The following is a 15,940-nucleotide window of genomic DNA, read 5'->3' as shown; positions in this document are numbered from 1 at the left end:
AAAGAGAGAGAGAGAAGCAGGCTCACCGCTGAGCAGAGAGCCCGATGCGGGGCTTGATCCCAGGACCCTGAGATCATGACCCGAGCCCAAGGCAGAGGCTTAACCTACTGAGCCGCCCAGGTGCCCTTGATGAGATATTTTTTCAGTTTTTATAACTGAAGTATAATTGACCTACAATGTTACATTAGTGTTAAGCTTACAAGATAGTCTATAATTCTGTGTATGTCATTCAGTGCGCACCATAATAAGTATAGTTGATGAGACTTCCTTTTTTTTTTTTTTCCAAGATTTTATTTATTTAGGGGCACCGGGTGGCTCAGTGGGTTAAAGCCTCTGCCTTTGGCTCAGGTCATGATCTCAGGGTCCTAGGATCCAGTCCTGCATCAGGCTCTCTGCTCAGCAGGGAGTCTCCTTCCTCCTCTCTCTCTGCCTGCTTCTCTGCCTACTTGTGATCTCTGTCTTTCAAATAAATAAATAAATAAATCCTTTTTTTTTTTTTTTTTTTTTTTTTTATTTGACAGACACACAATGAGAGAGGGAACACAAGCAGGAGGGAGAAGCAGGCTTCCTGCCTAGCAGGGAACCCGATGAGGGCTGGATCCCAGGATCCCAGGATCATGACCTGAGCTGAAGGCAGATACCTAACAACTGAGCCACCCAGGTGCCCGATAAGACTTTTTGGTCAATTTACCAAAATGTCTTTAGGTCAAGATGAAGTTTTAGAAATCTTTCAGATATATTCTTAGAAAAATGACAGAACAGAGTATTAAGGTTTATTCTTTTTTTTTTTAAGATTTTATTTATTTATTTGTCAGAAAGAGAAAGAGAGAAAGCATGCAAGCAGGCAGGGAGACAAGCAGAGGCGGAGAGAGAGGCAGGCTCCCTGCTGAGCAAGGAGCCCAATGTGGGACTCTATCCCAGGACCCTGGGATCATGACCTGAGCCGAAGGCAGCGGCTTAACCCACTGAGCCACCCAGGCGTCCCTTAAGGTTTATTCCTAAAGTACTTTTCTACAGAAATATGAGCTTCAGGATTTCCATAGATCCTGAATTTGATTGAAATTTAGCATTTTATTATTTTTTAAAAGCCTTTATTTTTAAGTAATCTCTACACCCAATGTGGGCCTCAGTCTTCTCTTGAGCCAACCAGGTACCCCAAAATTTCAAATTTTAAATGGTTTTAATATTTTATTTATTTACTTATAGAGGGTGGAGGGGCAGAGGAAGAAAATCTTAAGCTTTATCTCACAACCCTGAGATCATGGCCTGAGCTGAAATCAAGAGTCCAATGCTTAACTTACTGAGCCACCCAGGTGCCCCTTAACTATTTTAAAACCAAGTTTTAAAAGCAGTACACATGTAAATGTGTTAATTGCCAAATAAATCAAATGTGGTTGAAATACTTCTTGAGGGCACCTGGGTGGCTCAGTGGGTTGAGCCTCTACCTCCAGCTCAGGTCGTGATCCTAGGGTGCTGGGATGGAGTCCCATATTGGGCTCTCTGCTCAGCAGGGAGCCTGTTCCTGCCCTCTCTCTCTCTGCCTGCCTGCCTACTTGTGATCTCTCTTTGTCAAATAAATAAATAAAATCTTTAAAAACAGAAAAAAAAAAAAAAAAAAGAAATACTTCTTGAGTGACCCAGGGATTTAACAGAAGTTAAAAATCTCAGGTAAAGCTACTGAAAATGTATTCTGAATCATAAAGAAGAGATTTAGAGAGAGATTGGGGGGGGGGTGGAAAGAAAGGCAGGGTGGTAAAAGGTTTCCTGAAGTCACATTTAATTGGTCTTAGAATTACAGTAGCAGGGCTCCTGGATGGCTCAGACATTAGGCATCTGCCTTCAGCTCAGGTCATGATATCAAGCCCCACATTGGGCTCCCTGCTCAAAGGGAAGCTTGCTTCTCCCTCTCCCACTCCCCTTGCTTGTATTCCCTCTCTCACTGTGTCTCTCTCTGTCAAATTAATAAATAAAATCTTAAAAAAAAGAACTACAGTAGCAAGAATCTGTTGGAAAGAATCTCTCACCTACACTGAGGAGGAGGATGAAGAAGGAAAAGGAGAGCTCTGTTGAGTGTTGCACATGTCCTTTATCTCATTTGGTCCTCACATAAGTCTGTGAGGCAGCTGTCATTCTCAGTTAACAGATGAGAAAACTGAATCATCGAAGAATTCCAGTAAATCTGAAGCAAAGAAAAAAAATGTTTTTTTTTTTTGTGTGTGTGTGTGTGTATAAAGAAACAGTATATATTACAAACTCTGAGGGAGGTGCTCCAAAATAGATGAAAGTCTGCTACTGACCAGTATTTCCTCTCGTTTTAAGGATGGAAAGATTCAGAAACAGCTAGATAATTGAGAAGCCTATGGAATGAATCAATGTGATGTGGCAAGTAGATCTAGTAGTTGCTATTTCCATGCTTCTGGTATTTAGTCCATACTGATTAGATGCTGCCAACCCATCCACTTTGAAAAATAGTTCATGTCTTAAAGAAGTACGGCGTTTAGAAATGTCACGATAAATAGAACAATAGTTTCATTATTCAGATTAACATTTATTTTCCAGTTGGGTAGTTTTGTAAAACTACGTAATGCAGCTCAACCCTCCTAAACAAACTTTTTGTGTGTGAGACAAAAAATAACACATCTCTTCAAACTTAGGAAATATGGCAAAATAAAGATAGGGAATTGGCCCCAGTCCTACCATCCAGATTTAAGCAAAATGCATTTTGGTCTCATTACTTCCTTCTCTGCTTATTATTTCATAGTAGTTCTGAGCTTTATGTAACATACATGCACAATGATTTTTAATAAATTTACCAAGTTGTGCAAATATTATCATGCAAATAAATCCAGTATTAGAAGATTCTTATTATAGGGAGATGGGTGAGGGATGGGCTAAATGGTGATGGGCATCTAGGAGGGCACTTGTTGTGATGGGCGCTGGGTGTTACATGTAAATGATGAATCACTAAGTTCTACTCCTGAGCCCAATACTATATTATATGTTAACTAACTTGAATTTATTTATTTATTTATTTAAGCTTTTATTTATTTACTTGACAGATCACAAGTAGGCAGAGAGGCAGGCAGAGAGAGGAGGAAGCAGGCTCTCCTCCAAGCAGAGAGCCCGATGTGGGGCTCGATCCCAGGATGCTGGGATCATGAGCTGAGCCAAAGGCAGAGGCTTTAACCCACAGAGCCACCCAGGTGCCCCAACTTGAATTTAAATAAATACATTTTTTTACAAGAAGATTTTTTTTTTTTTTTTACGATTTATTTATTTGAGAGAGCACATGTGTAAGTAGGGGGAGGTGAGGAGAGAGAGAGAGAGACTCTTAAGACTCCCTACTGATCAGGGAGCCCGATGCGGGGCTCAATCTCACAATCCTGAGATCAACACCTGAGCTGAAACCAAGAGTTGGAGGCTGACTATGCAGGCTCCACCAAAAGGAAGATTTTCATCATCCCTAAAACAAGTCCCATCCCCACTTTCCCCTAAACCTCTCCTGGCCCTAATTACATTATACTTAGCCCACCTATATACTTTCTATCTATATGTATTTGTCTTTTCTGGATATTTCAGAGGAATGGAATCATACAATAGGTAGTGTTTTGCATCGGGCTTCTTTCATTTAATGTTTTCAAGTTTCGCCCATTTCATAGCATGTAGGAGTTTTTTGCTCCCTTTCACTGCTAGGTAGTTTTCCATTATGTGTAGATCCAGCGTGTTCTGTTGATCCACTCATCAGCTGACGGACATTTGGGTTGTTTCCACTTTTTGGCTATTATGAATAATGTTCTATGAACATTCATGTATGAGTCTTTGTAGACATGGTTTCATTTCTCTTGGGCTTATACTTAAAAGTAGAATGGCTGGATAATATGGTAAATTTGTGTAAATTTTTAGAAAACTGCCAAATTGTTTTCCAGAGTGGTGGAACATTTATTTTCCCAACAACACTGCATGGAGGTTCCAGTGTCTCCACATCCTAGCCAGCACTTGTTATTTTCTCTCTTAAAAGAAAAAAAAAAAAAAAAAGATTTATGTATTTATTTTAAAGAGAGACAGAGCATGAGCAGGAGGGGAGAGGGAGAGGGGGAGAGAGAGAGAACCCCAAGCAGACCCCACACCCTGCACAGAGTCTCATACCAGGCTCAGTCCCACAACCCTGAGCTCATGACCTGAGCCAAAACCAAGAGTCTGACACTTAACCGTTCTGAACTTGAACCAGGTTCCCGTATTTTCTCCCTTTTTGATTATAGCTACTCAGGGGCGTGTGGAGTGATACCTTGTGGTTTTAATTTGAACTTTCCTAAGGATTAATGATGTTGAACATTTCTTCATGTGCTTATTAGGAATTTGTATATTCTCCTTTCACATGTACTTTGAAATCCATTATCCATTTTTTTAAATTGTCTTGCTTTTCTTCCTATGAAGGAGTCTCTCATATTCTAGATACAAATTCTTTATCAGATACATGATTTTTAAATAATTTCTCCTAGTCTGTGACTTTTCATTTTCTTAAGGAAATGTCTTAACGTATTTCTTCATGTCTTTTGAAATACACGTTTTCTAGTCTGATAAAATCCAGTTTATCAGTTTTTTCTGTGGTAGAGCATGCTTTTGTTTTGTTTTGTTTGTTTGTTTGTTTTTAAATAGTTTTATTTATTTATTTTGAGAGTGTGAGAGAGAGGACAAGCACAAGAGAGGCAAAGGGTGAAGAAAGCTCCCTGCTGAACAGGGAATCCCAATGCAGGGCATCATCTCAGAACACTGGGATCTGAGCTGAACAAAGATGCTTAACCAACTGAGCCAACCAGGCACCCCTGTGTTTTTGGTCTTAAATCTGTTTCTTCTAAAAGTTTTATAGTCTTGGGGCACCCGACTGGTCCAGTCGGTAGAGCGACTCAGGGTCATTGAGTTCAAGCTCCACTTAAGTGTGGATTCTACTTAAAATAATTTTTTTAAATAAAATTAAAAGTTTTACAGTTTTACCTCTTATATTTAGGTCTGTGATCTAGTTTGAATTAATTTTGGCATATGGTATAACGTGCATTGTAATTTCTTGAGGTTAAATGAAATATTCTAGTTAGCTACTATAAATTCTTGACAAAAGAATGGCTCTGTGCTTCCTGGAAATAACATTGTATTCTAATATATGTACAACTTTGAGAGAGACCTGCTGAGGCCATGAGGGATGGGGCTGCCACCAAACCTGCCAGATCACGTGAACGAACCTGAGCGTCTGTGGAGTGACATATCCGGGACAGCTTGCCCTCTCACCCAGCATTCTACGGATTAAGATCCATGTCCAAATGAAAGAAATTACCCATAATAGTTGTGTTTCTGTTTACTCTGTTGCCTTACTGTCATGTACCTAGTAAGCACTCAGCTCATGTTATTTGGTCTGATTTGATATTGAGAAGGGTGAACTTCATGACCTTGTAAGGTGTGTATTTTAATGAGTCGTTCCATACTCTACCACGCCATGTATGGTTCCTGCTCCAGACCTACTGAATCAGATTCTATATTTTCCTAAGTTCCCCCAAGTGATTTATATGCTCATTAAGTTTGATAAGCACTGGTCTAGAGCAGAGCAAGCTGCAGCCTGCAGACTAAATCCAGTTTCTGAAGGCTTTCATAAATAAAGTTTTCTTGGAACACAGCTTTACATATTATTTATATTGTATGGGCTGCTTTCATTCTGCAGGGGCAGAGTGACTGGTTGAGAAAGAGACCATATGGCCCTCAGAGCCTAAAATATACCTGGCTTTTATAGAAAAAGCTTTTCTGAACCCTGAACTAGGGAAAAGAGGGAATATTCCCAAGTGGTGATGTGTAGTGGAAGGATTACTGGGAACTACTAGAGGTTATCCAGGTCAGAGCAGAGACTGACCAAAGGGCATAGGAAGCCATTTACAGAACATATACATTGATACACGCACATGCCCCTTATCTCTTAAAATTAATATGCTTCTTAGCTAAACAAAAATAAGAAAGCCTAAAGTGTAGTTGTTGGGAATGTTAATACAAATGAACCTCATACATAAACATCTATAATACACTGATAAGAACTTAGATATCTAAGCAATATAACCAAATATAACTAATATAACCAATATGACATAGGCTTAGACACTCAAACACACCAACAAACAAACCCCCTTCACTTTAATACAAATACAACTCTCTCCTTTTATATTTTAAAGTTGTGTGTGTTCTTTTTTTTTTAGATGATATCGTTGAACATTTTTTTTTTTAAAGATTTTATTTATTTATTTGAAAGAGAGACAGTGAGAGAGAACATGAGCGAGGAGAAGGTCAGAGGGAGAAGCAGACTCCCCATGGAGCTGGGAGCCCGATGTGGGACTCGATCCCGGGACTCCAGGATCATGACCTGAGCTGAAGGCAGTCATCCAACCAACTGAGCCACCCAGGCGCCCCGTGTGTGTTTTTTTTTTTAATCTAAGTAATTTCTATACCCAGTGTGGGGCTTGAACTCATGACTCACATTCTTTTCCAACCGAGCCAGCCAGGCACCTCTCTCTCCTTTTTTATTTTATTTTATTTTTTTTCAAAGATTTTATTTATTTATTTGACAGACAGAGATCACAAGTAGGCAGAGAGGCAGGCAGAGAGAGAGAGGAGGAAGCAGGCTACCTGCCGAGCAGAGAGCCCGATGCGGGACTTGATCCCAGGACCCCGAGATCATGACCTGAGCCGAAGGCAGCGGCTTAACCCACTGAGCCACCCAGGCGCCCCTCTCTCCTTTTTTAAAACTAAACTTTTTACCTGGAATAATTTTAGATTTATAGAAGAATTGCAAAGATAGTATAGAGAATTTCTGAATATCTTCACCCATTTCCCCTAATGTTGTCATTTCATATTACCATGTTACATTTATCAGATCTAAAAAACCAACATGGGTAGCATTATTATTGACTAAACTCAAAGACTATTCTCATGTTTCACACACAAAAAAAAATTTTTTTAAGATTTTGTTTATTTATTTGAGAAAGAGAGTGAGAGCAAGAGAAAAAGAGTGCATACACAGAAGGAGAGAGAGAAGCAGGCTCCCCACAGAGCAGAGAGCCCAGTGCGAGGCTCCATCACGGGACCCTGGGATTGTGATTTGAGCCCAAAACAGATGCTTAACGTACTGAGCCACCCATGTGCCCCTCACCAAAAAATTTTTTAAGTTTATTTATTTATTTTTAAGTAATCTGTACACCCAAAGTGGAACTCAAAGTCACAGCCCCAAGATCAAGAGTCACATTCTCCTCTCCTCTCCTCCTGAGCCAGCCAGGCACCCCTTGCCAATTTTTTATTAATGTCCTTTTTCTGTTCAGGATCCCCTCCAGGATACCACATTGCATGTAGTCACCATTATCTCCTTACTCTCCTCTGATCTCTTACAATTTCTCACACTTCTCTTGTTTTTCATGGTCTTGACAATTTGGGGAAATACAGGTGGGATTTTTTTTTTTTAGAATGTCCTTTCATTTGCTTTTTGTTTGTTTGTTTTCTACTGCATTTTCACATGATTAGAATGGGCTGTGGGTTTGGGGAAGAATACCACAGAGATGAAATACTTTTCTCATTACATCGTATCAGGGGACATGACATGACTGATGATGCTAGCTTTCATCTGTTGGGAAAGGTGGTGTGTGCCAGGTTTCTCTGCTGTGAGGATACCATTTTCTATTTCCACATGCTGTCTTTTGGAAGTGAGTCACTAAGTCCTCCTTACCATCCAGTGAATGGGTGGGAGAATTTAAGCTCCACCTCCTGAAGGAGAGCCTCTCAACAGATAGGGACGTATCTCCTACGGAAAGCCTTTCGCTTTTATGGAGGCCTACTTAGTACCCGTTTTCGTTGACTGAAAGAAATTCAAAAAGAATTTTCACTTTCAGGAGAAAAGGCGGAAAGCGAAAATAGCGTTAAGCATTTGTTTTGCAGTGAGCAGTTTCGGAGGCAATGTGCACCCGGACAGCCAGAGAGATCCCGCCAAGCTCCTTCCCCGGGAACTACACTCAGCATAATAGCATCGAGCTGCCAGAGCTTGGAACTGTGTGCCCGAGCATCTGTGCTTTCTCTCCATTTATTTTGTACGTCCCTTAGCAAGATGGGTCCTAAGGCATCAGAAAAGCCTGAGAGAGGTTATTTTTTGTGTCTGGGAATGCTCAAAAATCTTCCCATATAAATTAATAGTGATTGCTTTTTTGCTTTACTGCCATTTTTGGCTTGGTAAAGGTTTCCCAGGAGTAGTCTACTTTCAGAGAGCAGGGGGAAACCTATATATGGGATTCTTCTGTCCTATTTATTTCTTCAATCATGTACTTATATCAGTATGTACTAATGTATACTTATTGTATACTCTGGGTAATCTGATATTTTGTTATTTGTTGTCCAGATTGTTTTCAGCTTTGGCCACTGGGAGCTAGCTCTTCCCAAATTGTCTGGTCTTTTTTTTTTTTTTTTTAAACAGTCTTTATTGAGATATAATTCACCCATTTAAAGTATATAATTCAGTGGCTTTTATATATGCACATTTGTTCAACTATTATTACAGCGCTATTCCTCTTAGATCTCCCATCCCAAACCCCCATCCCCTGGCAAGCCTTAATCTATTTACTTTCCTTGTAGATTTCCCCATTCCAGACATTTCATATAAATGGAATCATACAATATATTGTCCTTGTGACTGGCTTCTTTCAGTTAGCATGATGTTTTCAATGTTCATCTTTCTAATCTCTTTTTGTTTGTTTTATGTCTTATTTTTGTATGGTTTCTGTCTAGTCTCTATAATCGTTACAGATCTTGCTTCTACATAATTATAATCCATGTGATATAGAATTTGGTATTCTGATTTTGTGACTTTATTATATCTACATTTTCTCCATTTTTCTGCATAGTCTGCATATTTTTCTTTTTTAAAAAAAATATTTAAATCCAATTAACATATAGGTTTCAAAGGTAGAGGTCAGTGATTCATCAGTCTTACATAACACCCAGTGCTCATTACATCACTTGGCCTCCCTAATGTCCATCACCCAGTTACCTCATCCCCCACCCCTCCTCCAGCAACCCTCAGTTTCTTTCCTATGCTTAAGAGTCTCATGGCCCCTTGCATGGTTATTTTAATGGTTAAAAAATATCAAGTTGGTGTTCATTTAACACTTGGTTCTCAGATTGTAATGTCAGCTTGTTTCATTTCTCACTATTTTTTTTTTTAAGATTTTATTTATTTATTTGACAGAGAGAGATCACAAGCAGGCAGAGAGAGAGAGAGAAGGAAGCAGGCTCCCTGCTGAGCAGAGAGCCCGATGCGGGGCTCGATCCCAGGACCCCGGGATCATGACCCGAGCCGAAGGCAGCGGCTTAACCCACTGAGCCACCCAGGCGCCCCTCATTTCTCACTATTAAAAATATTTTCATGCCTGTGATTTTAAACTTATACCTTAGGATAGAGTACCAAAACAGAAATGCTTGAGGTAAACGGTAGAATCATTTTCATGATTTTTTTGGTTAAATCCTATCAAGTTACACTGTAAAAAAATTTTGTAACAATTTAAGGGACCACTCACAATGTATACATATACACCTATCTGTTTCCTTATAATCTTACCAGCATTCCTTTCTAGTTTAATATACAATAAGAAAGGAAATGAAAGAAGTCAGTGTGTTAAATGTTTTACAAGAATTACATCATTTACCTCATTTGATCTTCCACTACCACTCTGTAAAGTAATTGTTGCTTCCAGTTAACCAAGAAAAGGCTGAGCGCCAGAGACTTCCCTGGTTACAGCCAGAGGGCAAATACCAAAGGTCAAGTCCTGGAAGATTGCAGAAATCCAAGCCCTCTCGTTAAGAACTAAGGCCAGAGAAAGAAAGGGAGCCAAGGCCCTGGATCAAGAGGACAAAGACCAGGAATGCCTGAACTAGACTGAGTCAACAGGAAGTGCTCCTGATGAGTTCCAAGATGCCTCTCTTCAATGCCGTTTTATAGGCTCCAGCCATTATAGGCTCCAGCCAGGGCTTTGTGAGCGTACCTGGTTCATTCAAAGTTTCCAAAACACAATAACCGCCAGACTAGTCACTTGGCATCTTAGAGTTCAATCACATTTAGGTTTAAGAAATAAAGTTACTATACATGCATGCGTATTTACATGTAAATTAATAGAAAGTCTAGAGGAATATGCACCAAACTTAAAAACATTGGTTTATATCTTTGAGGAAGACTGATAGGCTTTGGGGCAGTAGTCGGGGTACCAGAGTACTTTATCTGTCTGCTTTATTTGAATACTGATGTGATTTTCTTATTAAGGGGAAATTATCACTTTAAAAATGTTTTCATTATTTCATTCATTCAACAAACATTTATTGGATCATCTCTAACACTAGGCACTGTGCAAAGATCTGAAATAAGATATGAATCCTACCCACAAGTTCATGTTCTAATACAAACGTTTTTCAAACGTTGGGCCACTCTTTAGTGGCTTCTGAAATTAAAAATCTGTGGATCATATTGTATTATAACCCTAAGTATAAAATAAAATATCTGTGAGTCTTTACTGATATAAATAAGTGATTGAGTAAATAAATAATAGGGTACAGGGGCGCCTGGGTGGCTCAGTGGATTAAGCCGCTGCCTTCGGCTCAGGTCATGATCTCAGGGTCCTGGGATCGAGTCCCGCGTCGGGCTCTCTGCTCAGCAGGGAGCTTGCTTCCCTCTCTCTCTCTCTCTCTCTCTCTCTCTCTCTGGCTGCCTCTCTGTCTACTTGTGATTTCTCTCTGTCAAATAAATAAATCTTTAAAAAAAAAAAAATAATAGGGTACAGTAGACAGATCTCCTGTGCAGCAGAATTCCAAATAATTAACATAGGTACTTTTTCTTCAAAGAGATGGAACATAACTTCCCAACCCTTAAATGTGGGCTACATATAATGACTTCCCTCCACCAAAGAGTATGGTGTGGAAAGGATAACTTTATATTACAGAAACCTAACAAAACTGTCTCAGTCAGATACCAAGATCAGTGATACATCATGTTGATAGTATGTGTATTTTGTGTGTTGGGGCTCAGTCTGTTAAGCATGTGCTTTTGGCTCAGGTCATGATCCCAGGGTCCTGGGATCAAGCCCTGCATTGGGCTCCTCATTCAGCAGGAGGCCTGCTTCTCCCTCTCCCACTCCCCCTGCTTGTGTTCCCTCTCTCGCTCTCTCTCTCTCATGTGTCAAATAAATAACCAAAATCTTAAAAAAAAAAAAAAACATTTATCTACGTAACCCAAACACCTCACACCTACATTTTTTATAAAATGTCACAAAAATCACTAGAATACAATATACACAGAATGGATAGGTATTGTTTGGTGAACATCATATATAACTGAATCAGATACGTATGTACATGTATGCTGGGTCACAATAAAAAAGTAAAAATCACTGGTTTTGTAGGAGAGCTTAGTATGTAATCAAATTCAGCCACCTGAAGTTGATGCTTAGTAAGCTTAAATGAACCTCTAATGACACTAATACACTGAGCAAGGCAAAGAGACACTGTGACAGATTCAAGATGGCATCAGATTATGAGTCAGAGGACCAGAATTCAAGACTTCATTCTACATCTCAGATTATCCATTTTCCCATCTGCAAAATGAAGGAAGTGCACATCAGGGCTGACAGATATAAGATGCATATGTTGCCACACCCTGCTTCCTAACCTGCAGCTGACATACTCCTCATTCATGGCATCCGTTTGAACCTAAACAGTTGCAGAATCCTTCCAAACACAGTGCTCAAAGCACATACAGTTAGTCATGGTTGGCACCCAAGTTACAATCTATGGATGACAGTCTCAGAATACACCATCAGAAATATGAAAACTGGGGGTGCCTGGGTGGCTTAGTGGGTTAAAGCCTCTGCCTTAGGCTCAGGTCATGGTCCCAGGGTCCTGGGATCGAGCCCCACGTCGGGCTCTCTGCTTGGCGGGGAGCCTGCTTCCTCCTCTCTCTCTGCCTGCCTCTCTGCCTACTTGTGATCTCTGTCAAATAAATAGATAAAATCTTTAAAAAAAAAAAAGAAATAGGAAAACTGTACCCAATTCAGCACACATTTCAATTGTTCCTCTCCTTTCTCTAGGCATTTAGTTTGTGTCATAAAGGGTCTTGGGATATTGATCTGCTCATATTCTACTATGACTATACCAAACTTCCTCATCTTGGCCTTTAGGCATCCTGACATTCTTCGTGTAAGACTTTCCTCAGTGAAATGTCCCTTCCTTATCTGTCCTCAATTCACACAGGCTCTTGGGTGTGGAATCCCCTAGGTCCTGGCTATCAAAACATCTTCCCCAGCCTGTGTTGTTGAATGCAAAGAGTTTTATAAACAGAGGAAGTTCATACCTGCTTCTTGGCTACTCCCAGCACTTGTCTAGGCATATTCTTTCCTTATTGCCCTACCTCAGTTTCATAATTATTTGATTTCTCTCCTCCCTGATGATTAGTAACCAGGAGAGGTACTTAAAGTATTCATCTTCTGTTCTCAAACATGTACTTGTCTCTGAGTCTCCACATTGTATATTTCGGCTTTGTGTATTTTATAATGGAGTTTACAGTTTTACTTGTCTACTTTATTACCACTGTGTAATCCTACAGTTATAAATTGTGTAATTGTTTATGAGCATGCAAAAAAAAAAGATGATGTATTTGAGCCTTTAGATGCCTTCAGCTACTATTTTCAAGACTTGCATCCTAATGAGTATCAATTCAACACGCCCTTGTTTGTTATCCTTGTTCCTGAAGTCAGTGGGAAGGAATGCTGTGCTTGTTAAGGTAGAAACCAATTTGATCCTTTGGTGTAACATCTCAGTGGGATCATTTTACGTCTCATTTTACCGTAAACTTAACACAGCCAGACGTTTAAAGGCAAAGGTTTGGGCATGAGTACCTTTGAGATGTTATCTTTTTATTTAAAAAAGAGAGAGAGAGTAGGGGAAGGGGCAGAGGGAAAGGAGACTAGCAGAATCCCTGCTGAGCAGGGGACCCCTAACGGGGCTAGATCCCAGGACCCTGAGATCATGACGTGAGCCAAAACCAGAAGTCGTCTAGACACTCAACTGACTAAAGCCTCCCAGGTCCCCAAGACAGTAGCTTTTTTCTAGCTGGCAGTTGGAATCCAGAGTATAGGATTGTAATTTCTAAATTTCATGAAGATTTTTCTTAAATAACTTTGCTGGGATGCCTGGGTGGCTCAGTTGGTTAGGTGGCTGCCTTCGGCTCAGGTCATGATTCCAGAGTCTTGGGATCGAGTCCCACATAGGGCTCCTTGCTCAGCCTGCTTCTCCCTCTGCCTCTGCCTGCCACTCTGTCTGCCTGTGCTCACTCTCTCTGACAAATAAATAAATAAAATCTTTAAAAAAATAAATAAAATAAAATAACTTTGCTGAACGGCAATAAAAGAATGGGTGGTAACTTAATTTACTGGTCTCCAGCCATAATTTACTGGCAGTAATTTGTGAGAATAAAAGCAGCACTTAATACCAAATGACTAAACGGAGTATGTTGCAATCCCACCTACAGTAGTGAGCTTATCTTCCTGGAAGAGGGAGTGAATGACTACAGCACCCCTCCCCCCCCCCCCCCCCCCCCGCATGGCACAGCTGCCATGTCCCCCGCTGAGCTGGTCTACAGAACATCCTGCCCTGTGCCCTCAATGAACATGGCAGCCCAGGCTTTGCCAGACTGGACCTGGCTCTTTCTAGCTGTTTGTGTTTGGCATTGTTGTGAGATAACCACCTGTCTGATACGGTTTAGGAAATAAGAGATGAGCTTGAGGGGCGGGGCAAAGAATAATACAAAATGTAGTCCAAGAATTATCCTGTAACCTGTTGCAACTTTTCTGTAAAATTATTCCAAATTTTAAAAGTTCATTTAAAGGGCGCCTGGGTGGCTCAGTGGTTTAAGGCCTCTGCCTTCGGCTCAGGTCATGATCCCAGGGTCCTGGGATCGAGCCCTGCATCGGGCTCTCTGCTTGGCAGGGAGCCTGCTTCCTCCTCTCTCTCTCTCTCTCTCTGCCTGCCTCTCTGCCTATTTGTGATCTCTTCTATCAGATAAATGAATAAAATCTTTATAAAAATAAATAAAAGTTCATTTAAGAGGGGCACTTGGGTGTCTCAGTTGGTTAAGCACCTGCCTTCGGCTCAGGTCATGATCCCAGAGTCCTGGGATGAGCCCCATATCCGCTCCCTGCTCAGCAGGAGGCCTGCTTCTCCCTCTCCCACTCCCTCTTCTTATGTTCCCTCTCTCACTGTTATTCTCTCTGTCAAATAAATAGTAAAATCTTAAAAATTTTTAAAAAGTTAATTTAAGAACTATTATTAATGGGATGCCTGGGTGGCTCAGTCTGTTGGGCCGCTGCCTTCGGCATGGGTAGTGGTCCCAGGGTCTTGGGATCAAGTCCCTATGGAGCTCCTTGCTCAGCGGGGAGCCTGCTTCTCTCTCTATCTGCCACTCTGCCTGCTTGTGCACTCTCTCTCTGTCTCTGTCTCTGTCTCTCTCTCTCTCTCTGACAAATAAATAAATAAATAATATATTTTTTAAAAAAAGAACTATTATTATTAACCTTGGTGTTTTGCACTTAATTTTCACAGCTACTACAAAATGTGAATATGAGGGGCGCCTGGGTGGCTCAGTGGTTTGGGCTGCTGCCTTTGGCTCGGGTCATGATCTCAGGGTCCTGGGATCGAGCCCCGCATCGGGCTCCCTGCTCCGCAGGAAGCCTGCTTCCCTCTCTCTCTCTCTCTGCCTGCCTCTCTGCCTACTTGTGATCTCCGTCTTTCAAATAAATAAATAAAATCTTTAAAAAAAAAAATGTGAATATGATACTGTCAAGGGAGTCAGGGAGACAGCTCCAATGCTCCTGATCAAAGAAGCACTGGCCATTGGTCAGTATTGTGCTCTCTTGCCCTGATCATTTCAAAATCTATAGCAAGTGTAGGAAGACCCAACATGAGTTTCATTATAGATAAGTTAGAAATTAAATTGCAAGCATGGACCCTTGGGAGTGATGAGGACAAATGAGGGGGTGCCAGGCATGTGCCTGGCTTCTAAGCTGCCTCTTATTTCCGACACAAGTAATCTAGAGACTTTGGGGATCCTTCCATCCCTGAACTTCAATTTGATTGGCCTTAGAGTGGGGATAACACAAGTAGCTGCCTCAGAGAATTGTGGGAATTAAGGAATATAGGAAGATTGCTTGGTAGAGGACCTTCCATAGGACATGTTAGAGGGCCGTGGTGGGGGGCTTTAGCAAATAGTGGAGATTACTACTACTGCTCCCAACACTGAAGAAAGAAAACTTCACTGTAGAGCTTGTCTCTCCTGTCCATAAAATAAAGTTCACCTTATAAACTCTTCAAGACCTTTCTGCATTTTATTTGTGTGTGACTTGAGCAGTGTTATCAATGTTTTTGTAAATATTTACTATGTTTTGTATTTCACTTAATTCCAACAACTTTTGCCTTAATAAAATGTTCTAAACATTGGGAAAAAATCACCACTTCTTTATCTTTGTATTCTCTTGGTACCTGACACATAGTTGGTGCCCAACAAAAATGATGAATCTATTGAACAAATACAAGTAGCAGAAGTATTGGGGAAATTCAAAAATGTTTTGAAAGAGGGGCACCTAGGTGGCCCAGATCTTGATCTCAGGGTTGTGAATTCAAACCCCACAGTAGGCTCTGCACTGGGCATGGAGCCTACTTAAAAAAAAAAAAAAAAAAAAAAGTTTTGGAGTATAACTAATGAAGATCTCTGTTTAGCTTTTTTTTTTTTTAAACATTTTATTTATTTATTTGACAGAGAGAGATCACAAGTAGGCAGAGAGAGAGGAGGAAGCAGGCTCTCCACAGAACAGAGAGCCCAATGTGGGGCTCGATC

The 15,940-nt window shown here is 40.6% G+C and overlaps 1 protein-coding gene and 1 long non-coding RNA gene across 4 annotated transcripts in view; one reads left to right on the top strand and one right to left on the bottom strand.

Annotated features, from left to right (window-relative positions):
• AP4S1 (adaptor related protein complex 4 subunit sigma 1) overlaps positions 1-15,940 on the top strand; it is a 55,151-nt gene that overhangs the window by 12,928 nt on the left and 26,283 nt on the right. The window lies entirely within an intron of this gene.
• Positions 7,474-12,171, bottom strand: LOC309868282. The gene is made up of 3 exons (XR_014313619.1): positions 10,837-12,171; positions 9,418-10,620; positions 7,474-9,217 (listed from the first exon to the last, which is right to left on the bottom strand). It is a non-coding gene; the product is annotated as an uncharacterized lncRNA (long non-coding RNA).

The sequence above is a fragment of the Mustela nivalis genome (genome assembly GCF_964662115.1).
Source record: "Mustela nivalis genome assembly, chromosome: 6".
NCBI classification, from domain to species: Eukaryota; Metazoa; Chordata; class Mammalia; order Carnivora; family Mustelidae; genus Mustela; species Mustela nivalis.
Note: the sequence above shows the minus strand (reverse complement) of the source record. Positions and strands in the feature narration are given on the sequence as shown.